Here is a 12,844-nt window from a genome sequence, read left to right as displayed (position 1 = left end):
GACTGAGGGTTTATCATTTTGGGGAACAGACGACAATTAATTCTGGATTTTTCTTCTTTTTGCTTTACAGACTTTAACGCAGGAAATTAATCACTTTAGATTTTCACAGATCGGACTTTCCTGGATGTGGCGATAACAAATAGGATTTTTTTAGTGTTCATCGTTAATGACGGGAAAGGCGGTCAGATCAGAAGGTTAGAGATTTTATGTTTTTTTAATGTAGATTTCTATTGTGGCTTTTTGCTTAATATTCTTCATCGGAGACCAGAACTTGTCAGTATTGCCGTATAGAGCAAACGTCACGGCCTCCTATAAAGCCCAGAGGTGCGGACACGGCGTCTAGTGCCTCCCTGCAGCCGTGTCACGGAGGGGCCGCTCTGCACCTGGACGCCCCCAGTCAGGAACGTGCAGCTCAAATGCTGGTCAGCGATTGTCTGCAGCATGTACGGTGTTAAACAGCGATCAGATCCGACTCCAGTCCCCGCTGTATAACCAGCATCTGCCGGGTATGGAGCAGGCGCAGCTACTGAGGCCGCTCCGTACACCCACATCTGACAACATTGGGATGGCATTAAAAGGCCAGGACCGACCTGAAGATTAACCCCTTCCCGCCGCGGCCCTTTTTCGTTTTTCGCTCCCCTCCTTCCCAGAGCCAACTTTTATTTTTCCATCAATATGGTCATGTGAGGGCTTATTTTTTTGCGGGACGAGTTGTACTTTTGAACGACACTATTGGTTTTACCATGTCTTGTACTAGAAGACGGGAAAAAAAATTCCAAGTGCGGTGAAATTGCAAAAAAAAGTGCAATCTTACACTTGTTTTTTTGATTGGCTTTTTTGCTAGCTACACTAAATGCTAAAACTAACCTGCTATTATGATTCTCCAGGTCATTACGAGTTCATAGACACCTAACATGTCTAGGTTATTTTTTATCTAAGTGGTGTAAAAAAAAATTCAAAACTTTAATAAAAAAATAAAAAATTGCGCCATTTTCAGATACCCGTAGCGTCTCCATTTTTCGTTATCTCAGGTTGGCTGAAGGCTTATTTTTTGTGTGCCGAGCTGACGTTTTTAACCCCTTTCTGACCTCGGCGGGATAGTACGTCCGAGGTCAGAAGCCCCGCTTTGATGCGGGCACCAGCGGTTAGCCCGCATCAAAGCCGGGACATGTCAGCTGTTTTGAACAGCTGACATGTGCCCGTAATAGGCGCGGGCAGAATTGCGATCTGCCCGCACCTATTAACTAGTTAAATGCCGCTGTCAAACGCAGACAGCGGCATTTAACTACCACATCCGGCCGGGCGGCCGGAAATGATGGCATCGCCGACCCCCGTCACATGATCGGAGGTCGGCAATGCTGCAGAATGGTAACCAGAGGTCCTTGAGACCTCTATGGTTACTGATCCCCAGCAGCTGTGAGCACCACCCTGTGGTCGGCGCTCACAGCATACCTGATTTTCTGCTACATCGCAGCGAACAGCAGATCGCTGCTATGTAGCAGAGGCGATCGCGCTGTGCCTGCTTCTAGCCTCCCATGGAGGCTATTGAAGCATGGCAAAAGTAAAAAGAAAGTTAAAAAAATATATGAAAAAAATAAAAATATATACATATATATATATATATATATATATATATATATATATATATATTTAAATCGCCCCCTTTCGCCCCATTCAAAATACATCAATTAAAAAAAAATAAATCAAATCTACACACATTTGGTGTCGCCACATTCAGAGTCGCCCGATCTATCAATAAAAAAATAGGGATTTTTGTGTACTCACCGTAAAATCCTTTTCTCCGAGCCACTCATTGGGGGACACAGGACCATGGGTGTTATGCTGCTGTCACTAGGAGGCTGACACTAAGTTGAGACAAAAAAGGTTAGCTCCTCCCCTGCAATATACACCCTCTGGCTTCCAGAGACCCAGTTCAGTGCAAAAGCAGGAGGAGATTAATATCAATATACTACATAACATTAGAGTATAACATGTGAGAAAAATTCAAGAACCAAAAAGGTAACGAGCCGTAAGGCTAACGGGGTGGGTGCTGTGTCCCCCAATGAGTGGCTCGGAGAAAAGGATTTTACGGCGAGTACACACAAAAATCCCTATTTCTCCTTCGCCACATTGGGGGACACAGGACCATGGGACGTCCTAAAGCAGTCCCTGGGTGGGTAACAATACAACCAAATAACTGTGTACCATCTGACCTATAAATGCACAACGGCCGCCTGCAGAATACGTCTGCCAAGGGCCGCATCCGCGGAAGAATGAGTGTGGACGTTGTAGTGCTTTGTGAAAGTATGCAGGCTAGACCATGTTGCGGCCTTGCAAACCTGCTCCGCCGACGCCTGGTGCCGAATGGCCCAGGAAGCACCAACTGACCGAGTAGAGTGAGCTCTAACCCCCGCCGGGATGGGCCTGCCCCTGACCCGATAAGCTTCTTTGGATAGCCGATCGGATCCATCTGGCTATCGTAGCCTTAGACGTGGCTGAACCCTTCCTGTGACCCTCATGGAGGATAAAGAGGGAATCCGATTTACGGAAAGAGGCAGTCGTAGAGACGTACCTCCTGAGAGCCCGTACCACGTCCAAAGTGTGAAGGGCCTTTTCGACCCTATGTTTTGGCTGTGGGCAAAAGGAGGGAAGAATAATATCTTCATTGAGGTGAAAAGATGACACCACTTTAGGGAGAAAAGCGGGAGATGAGCGTAAGACTACTTTGTCCTGGTGGAAGGAAAGGAAGGGCGCCCGGCAGGAAAGTGCGGCCAACTCCGAGACGCACCTGATAGACGTTATCGCCACAAGGAAGGCCACCTTCCAAGAGATAGTGGGACGTCTTGCAGAGGTTCAAACGGAGGTTCCTGAAGGACGCTTAGGACCAAGTTGAGATCGCAGGTCTCTAGTGGCATTCTGTAGGGGGGAACCACGTGGGAGACCCCTTGAATGAAGGTCCTGACTTGCGAGTTAGTAGCAATCTTATGCTGGAACAACACCGACAGCGCTGAAATCTGGCCCTTGAGGGAACTGAGGGCCAGGCCGGAATCCAAGCCGGACTGGAGAAATTCCAGAATGAAGGGAATGGAGAAAACGAGAGGGGAACGACCGCGGAGTCTGCACCAAGAGAAGAAGGCTTTCCAGGTGCTGTGGAAGATGCGAGCGGAAGACATCTTGCGAGCACTGATCATGGTGGAAATGACCTGCTGGGAGAAACCTGCTTGAGTTGGGATCCAGGATTCAACAACCACGCTGTTAAACCAAATTTTTTTTTTCAGATAGTTTTCAGTGGTGCGTTTACTTCTTTTCCTAGTATGACACTGATCAATCGTATGCAGGCATCATCACGCGTCCTGCAGTTCTATGTTACTAACTGCATATGATTGGTCAGCGTTACACAGGGAGAAGAAGTAACTGCGCCTAGTGAAAACTGTCTGATAACACTCACTTGGATTTAACTAAAGTTAACTCATTAGGTGCCAAATATTTCATAGCTGGTATCTTCACAACAGAGAGACGAAATAAAAATTATAAAGAAATATGCTCCGCATATTACATGGCTTGTCCAATTCAACATAAAAAACTGATGAAAGGCCTCTTTTCAAGAAAACAAAACTATTAAAAATGACCTGGAATAAAATGATGGTTCCTCTAGAAAAGATTGAAATTAATTTGACCATGTGGAGAAGTGAAACTACACAGCGTCCTGTAGTTATCACAAGTGTCTGCAGACTTGTAATCAGTCAGTCGCCTATTTACAGGGTAAAAAGTAGTCACTGTGCTGTTTGTTGTCATGGCGTTTACCACACAGAACATGGGGCAAAGAAAGCTAAGAAGAGAGTGGTCTCAGGAGATTAGGAAAACATTATAGACAAACAAGTCTCAGGTGAAGGCTATATGATGTCTCCTACAGCCGGATGTTCCTGTTACTACAGCTGCACATATCCAGAAGTGTGAAGTCTCTGGGGCTGTAGCCGTCTTCCCTGGAGGCAGCCACACGAGGAATAAGGTCACAAATTGAAGAGATGGATAATACAAAGGGGAACCACAAAACCCAGAACTTTGAAAGAGATTAGAGGAGAACTCCAAGTCCAACAGTGTGAGGTCACACCAAGTGGCATGAAAATTCAACTCAGACGCAGTCACCATAACATTTAATTTCACCCCAATGGTTTTTTTTAACCCCTTCACCCCCAAGGGTGGTTTGCACGTTAATGACCGGGCCAATTTTTACAATTCTGACCACTGTCCCTTTATGAGGTTATAACTCTGGAACGCTTCAACGGATCTTGGCGATTCTGACATTGTTTTCTCGTGACATATTGTATTTCATGATAGTGGTAAAATTTCTTCGATATAACTTGAGTTTATTTGTGAAAAAAACGAATATTTGGCGAAAATTTTGAAAATTTTGCAATTTTCCAACTTTTAATTTTTATGCCCTTAAATCACAGACATATGTCATGCAAAATACTTAATAAGTAACATTTCCCACATGTCTACTTTACATCAGCACAATTTTGGAACCAAAATTTTTTTTTGTGACGGAGTTATAAGGGTTAAAAGTTGACCAGCAATTTCTCATTTTTACAACACCATTTTTTTTTAGGGACCACATCTCATTTGAAGTCATTTTGAGGGGTCTATATGATAGAAAATACCCAAGTGTGACACCATTCTAAAAACTGCACCCCTCAAGGTAATCAAAACCACTTTCAAGAAGTTTATTAACCCTTCAGGTGTTTCACAGGAATTTTTGGAATGTTTAAATAAAAATGAACATTTAACTTTTTTTCACACAAAATTTATTTCAGATCCAATTTGTTTTATTTTACCAAGGGTAACAGGAGAAAATAGACCCCAAAATTTGTTGTACAATTTGTCCTGAGTACGCTGATACCCCATATGTGGGGGTAATCCACTGTTTGGGCGCATGGCAGAGCTCGGAAGGAAAGGAGCGCCATTTGACTTTTCAATGCAAAATTGACTGGAATTGAGATGGGACGCCAAGTTGCATTTGGAGAGCCCCTGATGTGCCTAAACATTGAAACCCCCCACAAGTGACACCATTTTGGAAAGTAGACCCCCTAAGGAACTTATCTAGATGTGTGGTGAGCACTTTGACCCAACAAGTGCTTCACAGAAGTTTATAATGCAGAGCGGTAAAAATAAAAAATCATATTTTTTCACAAAAATGATCTTTTCGCCCCCAATTTTTTATTTTCCCAAGGGTAAGAGAAGAAATTGGACCTCAAAAATTGTTGTGCAATTTGTCCTGAGTACGCTGATACCCCATATGTGGGTGTAAACCATTGTTTGGGCGCAGGGCAGAGCTCGGAAGGGAAGGAGCGCCATTTGACTTTTCAATGCAAAATTGACTGGAATTAAGATGGGATGCCATGTTGCGTTTGCAGAGCCCCTGATGTGCCGAAACATTGAAACCCCCCACAAGTGACACCATTTTGGAAAGTAGACCCCCTAAGGAACTTATCTAGATGTGTGGTGAGCACTTTGACCCAACAAGTGCTTCACAGAAGTTTATAATGCAGAGCCGTAAAAATAAAAATTCTTTTTTTTCACAACAATGATTTTTTAGCCCCCAGTTTTGTATTTTCACAAGGGTATCAGGATAAATTGGAACTCAAAAGTTGTTGTCCAATTTGTCCTGAGTATGCTGATACCCCATATGTGGGGGGGAACCACTGTTTGGGCGCATGACAGAGCTCAGAAGGGAAGGAGCGCCATTTGGAATGCAGACTTAAATGGATTGGTCTGCAGGCGTCACGTTGCATTTGCAGAGCCCCTGATGTACCCAAACAGTACAAACCCCCCACAAGTGACCCCATATTGGAAACTAGACCCCCCAAGGAACTTATCTAGATGTGTTGTGAGAACTTTGAACCCCCAAGTGTTTCACTACAGTTTATAACGCAGAGCCGTGAAAATAAAAATTCTTTTTTTTTTTCACAAAAATGATTTTTTAGCCCCCAGTTTTGTATTTTTACAAGGGTATCAGGATAAATTGGACCCCAAAAGTTGTTGTCCAATTTGTCCTGAGTATGCTGATACCCCATATGTGGGGGGGAACCACTGTTTGGGCGCATGACAGAGCTCGGAAGGGAAGGAGCGCCATTTGGAATGCAGACTTAAATGGATTGGTCTGCAGGCGTCACGTTGCATTTGCAGAGCCCCTGATGTACCCAAATAGTACAAACCCCCCACAAGTGACCCCATATCGGAAACTAGACCCCCCAAGGAACTTATCTAGATGTGTTGTGAGAACTTTAAACCCCCAAGTGTTTCACTACAGTTTACAACGCAGAGCCGTGAAAATAAAAAATCCTTTTTTTCCCACAAAACTTATTTTTTGGCCCCCAGTTTTGTATTTTTCCAAGGGTAGCAGGAGAAATTGGACCCCAAAAGTTGTTGTACAATTTGTCCTGAGTACGCTGATACCCCATATGTGGGGATAAACCACTGTTTTGGCGCATGGGAGAGCTCGGAAAGGAAGTAGCACCGTTTGACTTTTCAATGCAAAATTGACAGGAATTGAGATGGGACGCCATGTTGCGTTTGGAGAGCCACTGATGTGCCTAAACATTGAAACCCCCCACAAGTGACACCATTTTGGAAAGTAGACCCCCTAAGGAACTTATCTAGATGTGTTTTGAGCGCTTTGACCCACCAAGGGCTTCACAGAAGTTAATAATGCAGAGCCGTAAAAATAAAACAAATTTTTTCCCACAAAAATTATTTTTTTAGCCCCCAGTTTTGTATTTTCCCGAGGGTAGCAGGAGAAATTGGACCCCAAAATTTGTTGTCCAAGTTGTCCTGAGTGCGATGATACACCATATGTGGGGAGAACCACTGTTTGGGCGCATGGAAGGGCTCGGAAAGGAAGGAGCGCCATTTGGAATGCAGACTTAGATGGAATGGTCTGCAGGCGTCACATTGCGTTTGCAGAGCCCCTAATGTACCTAAACAGTAGAAACCCCCCACAAGTGACACCATGTTGGAAAGTAGACCCCCTAAGGAACTTATCTAGATGTGTGGTGAGAACTTTGACCCACCAAGGGCTTCACAGAAGTTTATAATGCAGAGCCATAAAAATAAAACAAAATTTTTTTCCCACAAAAATTATTTTTTAGCCCCCAGTTTCGTATTTTCCCGAGGGTAACAGGAGAAATTGGACCCCAAATGTTGTTGTCCAATTTGTCCTGAGTGCGCTGATACCCCATATGTGGGGGGGAACCACCGTTTGGACGCATGGAAGGGCTCGGAAGTGAAGGAGCGCCATTTGGAATGCAGACTTAGATGGAATGGTCTGCAGGCGTCACATTGCGTTTGCAGAGCCCCTAATGTATCTAAACAGTAGAAACCCCCCACAAGTGACACCATGTTGGAAGGTAGACCGCCTAAGGAACTTATCTAGATGTTTGGTGAGCGCTTTGACCCACCAAGGGCTTCACAGAAGTTTATAATGCAGAGCCGTAAAAATAAAACTAAAAATTTTTCCCACATAAAATATTTTTCAGCCCCCGGTTTTGTATTTTCCCAAGGGTAACAGGAGAAATTGGACCCCAAAAGTTGTTGTCCAATTTGTCCTGAGTGCGCTGATACCCCATATGTGGGGGGAACCACCGTTTGGATGCATGGGAGGGCTCGGAAGGGAAGGAGCGCCATTTGGAATGCAGACTTAGATGGAATGGTCTGCAGGCGTCACATTGCGTTTGCAGAGCCCCTAATGTACTTAAACAGTAGAAGCCCCACACAAGTGACCCCATTTTGGAAACTAGACCCCCCAAGGAACTTATCTAGATGTGTTGTAAGAACTTTGAACCCCCAAGTGTTTCACTACAGTTTATAACGCAGAGCCGTGAAAATAAAAAATCTTTGTTTTTCCCACAAAAATTATTTTTTAGCCCCCAGTTTTGTACTTTCCCAGGGGTAACAGGAGAAATTGGACCCCAAAGGTTGTTGTCCTATTTGTCCTGAGTACGCTGATACCCCATATGTTGGGGTAAACCCCTGTTTGGGCACACGGGAGAGCTCGGAAGGGAAGGAGCACTGTTTTACTTTTTCAACGCAGAATTGGCTGGAATTGAGATCGGACGCCATGTTGCGTTTGGAGAGCCCCTGATGTGCCGAAACAGTGGAAACCCCCCCAATTATAACTGAAACCCTAATCCAAACACACCCCTAACCCTAATCCCAACAGTAACCCTAACCACACCTCTAACCCTGACACACCCCTAACCCTAATCCCAACCCTATTCCCAACCGTAAATGTAATCCAAACCCTAACCCTAACTTTAGCCCCAACCCTAACTGTAGCCTTAACCCTAACTGTAGCCTTAACCCTAGCCCCAACCCTTGCCCCAACCCTAGCCCTAATGGGAAAATGGAAATAAATACTTTTTTTTTATTTTTCCCTAACTAAGGGGGTGATGAAGGGGTGTTTGATTTACTTTTATAGCGGGTTTTTTAGCGGATTTTTATGATTGGCAGCCGTCACACACTGAAAGACGCTTTTTATTGCAAAAAATATTTTTTGCGTTACCACATTTTGAGAGCTATAAATTTTCCATATTTTGGTCCACAGTCATGTGAGGTCTTGTTTTTTGCGGGACGAGTTGACGTTTTTATTGGTAACATTTTTGGGCACGTCACATTTTTTGATCGCTTTTTATTCCGATTTTTGTGAGGCAGAATGACCAAAAACCAGCTATTCATGAATTTCTTTTGGGGGAGGCGTTTATACCGTTCCGCGTTTGGTAAAATTGATAAAGCAGTTTTATTCTTCGGGTCAGTACGATTACAGCGATACCGCATTTATCTCTTTTTTTATGTTTTGGCGCTTTTATACGATAAAAACTATTTTATTGAAAAAATAATTATTTTTGCATCGCTTTATTCTCAGGACTATAACTTTTTTATTTTTTTGCTGATCATGCTGTATGGCGACTCGTTATTTGCGGGACAAGATGACGCTTTCAGCGGTACCATGGTTATTTATATCAGTCTTTTTGATCGCGTGTTATTCCACTTTTTGTTCGGCGGTATGATAATAAAGCGTTGTTTTTTGCCTCGTTTTTTTTTTTTTTTCTTATGGTGTTTACTGAAGGGGTTAACTAGTGGGCCAGTTTTATAGGTCGGGTCGTTACGGACGCGGCGATACTAAATATGTGTACTTTTATTGTTTTTTTTTATATATTTAGATAAAGAAATGTATTTATGGGAAAAATATATATATATTTTTTTTCATTATTTTGGAATATTTTTTTTTATTTTTTTTTACACATTTGGAAATTTTTTTTTTTTACTTTTTTAGTTTGCCCCAGGGGGGGACAATACAGATCGGTGATCTGCCAGTTTGCATAGCACTCTGACAGATCACCGATCTGCGAGAAGTGCAGGCTGCTTCACAGTGCCTGCTCTGAGCAGGCTTCTGTGAAGCCACCTCCCTCCCTGCAGGACCCGGATCCGCGGCCATCTTGGATCCGGGTCTGGAGCAGGCAGGGAGGGAGGTAAGACCCTCGCAGCAACGCGATCACATCGCGTTGCTCCGGGGGTCTCAGGGAAGCCCGCAGGGAGCCCCCTCCCTGCGCGATGCTTCCCTGCACCGCCGGCACATCGCGATCATGTTTGATCGCGGTGTGCCGGGGGTTAATGTGCCGGGGGCGGTCCGTGACCGCTCCTGGCACATAGTGCCGGATGTCAGCTGCGATATGCAGCTGACACCCGGCCGCGATCGGCCGCGCTCCCCCCGGGTCACGGGGGGAGCGCGGCCGATCGCGTATGACGTTCTATCCCGTCGGCGGTCATGGGGGCCCACCCCACCTCGACGGGATAGTACGTCTGATGTCAGGAAGGGGTTAAATATGAGTTTGCTGTATCAAAACATTATCTCCACAAAATACAATAAATTTGGGCTAAAAAATTGTTTGTGCTCAAACCTGGTGGGGAAGGCTTTTTGGTACAATATAATAATAATAATAATTTTTATTTATATAGCGCCAACATATTCCGCAGCGCTTTACAACTTATAGAGGGGACTTGTACAGACAATAGACATTACAGCATAACAGAAATCACAGTTCAAAACAGATACCAGGAGGAATGAGGGCCCTGCTGCTCGCAAGCTTACAAACTATGAGGAAAAAGGGGAGACACGAGAGGTGGATGGTAACAATTGCTTTAGTTATTTGGACCAGCCATAGTGTAAGGCTCGGGTGTTCATGTAAAGCTGCATGAACCAGTTAACTGCCTAAGTATGTAGCAGTACAGACACAGAGGGCTATTAACTGCATAAAGTGTATGAGAACACGATGCAAGGAACCTGATTATGTGTTTTGTTTTTTTTTCTATTTTTAATAGGCAACACAGGGATAGTTAGGTTAATGCGTTGAGGCGGTAGGCTAGTCTGAACAAATGCGTTTTTAGGGCACGCTTAAAACTGTGGGGATTGGGGATTAATCGTATTAACCTAGGTAGTGCATTCCAAAGACTCGGCGCAGCACGTGTAAAGTCTTGGAGACGGGAGTGGGAGGTTCTGATTATTGAGGATGCTAACCGGAGGTCATTAGTGGAGCGGAGGGCACGGGTAGGGTGATAGACTGAGACAAGAGAGGAGATGTAGGGTGGTGCTGAGCCATGGAGTGCTTTGTGGATGAGGGTAGTAGTTTTGTACTGGATTCTGGAGTGGATGGGTAGCCAGTGTAATGACTGGCACAAGGTAGAGGCATCGGTGTAACGGTTGGTGAGGAATATGATCCTGGCAGCAGCATTCAGGACAGATTGGAGCGGGGAGAGTTTGGTAAGAGGGAGGCCGATTAGTAGAGAGTTACAATAGTCCAGACGGGAGTGAATAAGAGAAACAGTAAGAGTTTTTGCAGAGTCGAAAGTAAGAAAAGGGCGAATTCTAGAAATGTTTTTGAGATGCAAATAAGAAGAGCGAGCCAGTGATCGAATGTGGGGGGTGAATGAAAGCTCGGAATCAATAAATGATGGCGGGTATGTATCTTCCATAGAGCCTGAGTTCACACAATTCTTTCTCAAGAGGAGGCCTGGCACCAACTGTAGTGAACTTGGACATATGGGAGTACCATTTCCATGTAACTGAACGATTGAGCGCATGTTTCTTGGGCACATAAAATGAGAACTGACAATGCACTGGTGATAGAGGAAGGAGTGTGTGGAGCAGACTGGTTACGAGGAAGATGATCAAGAGGAGAGGAAGAATATGTGTGTGTGAAATGGCCAGCGCCCCCCCTCCCAACTCGTTCCTACTAGGAGGTGCTCCCTGAGTCCATGTGTGACTACCACTGACAGTGTCCCTACCACTTCAACACAGATTGGCATTAAAATTGTCATGCCCATCTCCTCCATATCATTTTCTGACAATAAAGGCTGACTGACTGAACAGCAATCTAGTCTGAACTGGTGCATAACCAAAAAAGTCTTACATAGCAAATAGATCAATGGCTGCACTCAACTGTACTTAAGCAAGGAAATGTGCGATACATGAAATGTGAATAGCTTAATGGCTTGTGAAATCTATGAAAAACACATGAGATGCTTAGCACAAGATTTGGCCAAAAAATGTGAGCCCATCCACCAAACATCAAGGTAATCTCAGATCGGATGGGTACCTGACTTGACTGCCTAGTGTGAACACTTACCTATGGCGGGGCATTCACCATGCTGTGATTTTAACTACATCCAAACACAGTTGGTTCTGACCTTCCTATAAATGCAGGCTTTACCATGTAATTAGCCATAGGTAAGTGTTCACACTAGGCAGTCAGGTCAGGTACCCATCCGATCTGAGATTACCTTGATGTTTGGTGGATGGGCTCACATTTTTTGGCCAAATCTTGTGCTAAGCATCTCATGTGTTTTTTCATAGATTTCACAAGCCATTAAGCTATTCACATTTCATGTATCGCACATTTCCTTGCTTAAGTACAGTTGAGTGCAGCCATTGATCTATTTGCTAATAAAGGCTGACTGATCATGTCTTCCAAAATCTCAACTAGAAGAACATTTTTTTGGTGTATTATGTTCCTCAACCTCCAGGGTGCTGTTGGCTAGGGGACTTTGGGACAGAAAAGAAACAGGTATCATTAACAGATTGGACATTTTGCTCTGCACAACATTAAACGATGTGATGGCTGAGGAGGTAAACCCGGCAGAAACGCTGACTCCAGCTGATGATGTCGCTGTCAGAGGCTACATTATCCTGCTGTGCTTAAGATGAGCAATAGCACACATACGCCATAACATCCTTCACGTTCTCCTCGCTAACCTGACTGCCAGAATTTGTAAAAGAGGCCAAATGTGACTAGTGTTTGGTAATACTGAAGGTTTCTAACAGCACTGCCAGATATTGTTATTTTTTCTATCTCCCTGCCATGGCCGTTGCCTATATTTTGTTTAGGTTTAGCATACGTTTTTTTGCGAAAGTATAAGGTTTTATTTGTTTCTAAGCTTTTCGCAATTTTCAAGTTTTATTCCCTTAAGCCATAGAGATATGTCACACAAAATAGTTAATAACTAACATTTCCCACATGTCTATTTTACATCTGCATCATTTATGAAACATATTTTTTTGTTGGGAAGTTAGAAGGGGTTGATCAGCGATTTCTCATTTTTCCATCAAAATGTACAAAAGCCCTTTTTCTTGGACCACCTCACATTTTTAATTGAATTTGAGGGGCCTATGTGACAGAAAATGCCCAAAAGTGACACCGTTCTAATAACTGCACCACTCAAAGTGCTCAAAATCACGTTCAAGAAGTTTATTAACCCTGTAGGTGCTTTACAGGAATTAAAGCAATGTAGA

The 12,844-nt window shown here is 44.0% G+C and overlaps 1 protein-coding gene across 1 annotated transcript in view; it reads right to left on the bottom strand.

Moving 5' to 3' along the window:
• LOC143786213 (piwi-like protein 1) overlaps nt 1-12,844 on the bottom strand; it is a 109,108-nt gene that overhangs the window by 82,084 nt on the left and 14,180 nt on the right. The gene's annotated exons all lie outside the window — the stretch shown is intronic.

This window comes from Ranitomeya variabilis, chromosome 7 (assembly GCF_051348905.1).
Source record: "Ranitomeya variabilis isolate aRanVar5 chromosome 7, aRanVar5.hap1, whole genome shotgun sequence".
NCBI lineage: Eukaryota > Metazoa > Chordata > Amphibia > Anura > Dendrobatidae > Ranitomeya > Ranitomeya variabilis.
This window is presented reverse-complemented; position numbering and strand designations above follow the sequence as displayed.